Genomic DNA, 2,673 nt, shown 5'->3' on the forward strand with positions numbered 1-2,673 from the left:
TCGGGAGCCTTGGCCGCCGGGTTTGGGGCGTCCCGTCTGCTGTCTCCAAGTCAAAGGCGGAGGGCTGCAGCGGGAGACGGGCGCCGCGCCGCGCCGCGCCGCGCCGCGCCGCACGTGTCCGTCGCGCTGGATCCGGCGTCGTTGCCGTCGGAAAGTCAACACGGCGCCGAGTAGGAAACGCGGTCAGCGCCGCGCGTTGCACCTCGACACGTCTCACGTCGGGGACTGACCCTGCCAGGGAGCCACGAGCGCCGAGATCGTGGCAGCGCGAGAAACGCACGGTCGTTGAAGTCGTGCCCACATTTTCGTCTCAATAAGAGTGAAAAAACACTAAAAAGTCCAGCGGATGCACGGGCAGATGCGTCTTGCTGCTTGCGAGTGGCTAGAAACCCCAGGGGCGCCTTGAAGGGGGGCAACCGAGGCGACGTCGCTGCTGCCATTCAAAACTGAGTCACGGCCAGGGTGCCGCGAGATCCTTCGGAGGGTGCTAGCGGGCGCCAAGCGCCGTCAGGCCTGCAAACACGGTGCACGAGATACCCCCGCACATTTCCAAGAGGATCCATAGTGCTCCCGACGCTCACCCCTGCTGGGGCCCTTCTGACCCCCAGAATTGCTCCAGTATTTTTCTGTAGTCAAAAAACGAGAGAAAATGAAGACCTGGCATTTTCAGGGGGGGAGGCTTGAGTCTAAAAAAGTGGAGAACCATTTGTTGAAGAAAAAAATAGGCCTTGTCCAACATTTTCCAGTCTCTAACAGTTTCTTTCCCTCCTGGTCCACCCACCTCTTTTTAACAGCGCTAAAGCAGACCGAGGTGTGGAATGGCTTGTTCCTGGCTGTCCGTGGATGGCAGGGAAAGGTGCTTGTTTCAAAACGGTACCACATTTAAGGATGAGTCATGACTGGGTATTAAGCGTCCCTATTCTGTCAGCCTGAGCGATGGGTACGCAGAGGGCCTGATGGCAGAGGTACATTCAGCACCACAGAAATGTCCAATGTGCTGCTTGCTAATGCCCCAGGGCACCCTGCAGCTGGAGGGTGGTCCTTTATTTCCCTCTGGGAGCTAGACCAATTGAAGGTTCATGAATCAGCTACCAGTGCTCAAATGTATGGCTTTGTAGATCTGATGAATGGTGTGGGGCCGCATCGCACATTGGGACCAGTCTGCTGGCCCGAACTAGCATGGGGTTGGTCCACGGGTGCAATCCGATGTGTCGGCCCAGCCCTGCATGCTGTGCCTGGCTTTAGAGCAGCCCCATGCTCCAGCACACGGGGCCCTGTCATCCAGCCCCAGGAGGTTTCTCAGGGGTCCAGAAATGTGGCGGTGGAGGAGCAGTGGCATCCAGAACTGTGCCAATGAACAGTGCCACTGCTCCATTGCCCCCACATTTCTGCACTCTTGGGGAGCACCCTGGGCCAGGTGTTGAGCACCATTGATTGTTGAGCACCAGCACCGGGCTGGAAGTTGAGCACCATTGATCTAAGGCCCTGATTCTCAACCAGGGTGCAGGGATGCTGAGGCGTACTTTGAAGGGTGCTGCTGGGGTTTGAGGAGAGAAATGGATAAGCACAGGCTCAGACTTGTTCCTGCCTGGCTGCTCCCCTGCCTGCACAGCCTGGCTCTGTGCATGGAGATAAGCACTGTAAAAAACATGTTCATTTTTTCAATGGTGTGCTGCTCAATTCACAAAGCAATGGAAGGGTGTCTCAAGCGTAGTGAGCAGTGCCTCAAGTCTAGCATGGTTGAGAACTATTGGTTTAACGCACTGATTCTCAAGCAGGGCACCCTGAACCCTGGTGTGCCGTGAGATCCTTTTAATGGTGCCATACTGTATGAGTCCTGCCAGGAGAGGGGCGAGGACTGCTGGAAACTTCCTCTCTGCTGAAGCATCCAAAGCCTTTGGTTTGTATTCAAGCAGCACCAGTGGCGTGAGAGAGACAGAGAGACACATAGTCGCAGTGTGGGTTGTAATCTGGCTTCCTCCCAGGGCTTGTCCAACCTGTATTGCAGTACAGCCTGTCTAGTGGGCGTGGAGGACCAGCACTGTGATCACATCTCCCTTTCTTTACAAAGAACAAGATTAGATTGCAACACATTGTACCTGTTAATAATGAACTAAAGCTCTTCAAATTATTTACTGTGCTGAACCAACCAGCCACTATATACACTTAAAACTACAAATCAGTGTTTAAAGGTCAGTCCTACATGGCACAGAGGTCTTCCTGACCTTGTTTTACCTTCTTTAGAGCTCTCCTGTAGAGAAAGTTCACGTTCATGCTCTTCCCCGTCCCTTTCATGGTTGATCCTCTGTATGTTGAGGTGGAAGATATTGAAGATGAACCTATTTCTCTGGAGGTCTTTTGGAGTCCCCACTAAGTCTAGGAGTGTTTGCTGTATTATTGAAAAGGTCCAGAAAAAAATGCAAGCTTTTGAGCCAAACTCTATCCCTTGACAGCAGCTCTGGTAGAGATTTTGCTCTGTGTCAAATACTGAAATTTCTTTGCTGCTGAAGTTTTAATTCAGCATCTCATTTCTTAAATTCCTGTAAGCTGGGCCATTTAGGGTTAAGCTGCATCAGTGCCATAGAGCTAATGGCATCCTAAGTCATTGTCCCATGAGCATTTCAGATGGAGAGAGTCCTAGTGCCAGAGGTGTAGATCGATATATCAGGAATG

Source organism: Alligator sinensis, unplaced genomic scaffold (assembly GCF_000455745.1).
Source record: "Alligator sinensis unplaced genomic scaffold, ASM45574v1 scaffold1361_1, whole genome shotgun sequence".
Lineage (NCBI taxonomy): Eukaryota > Metazoa > Chordata > Crocodylia > Alligatoridae > Alligator > Alligator sinensis.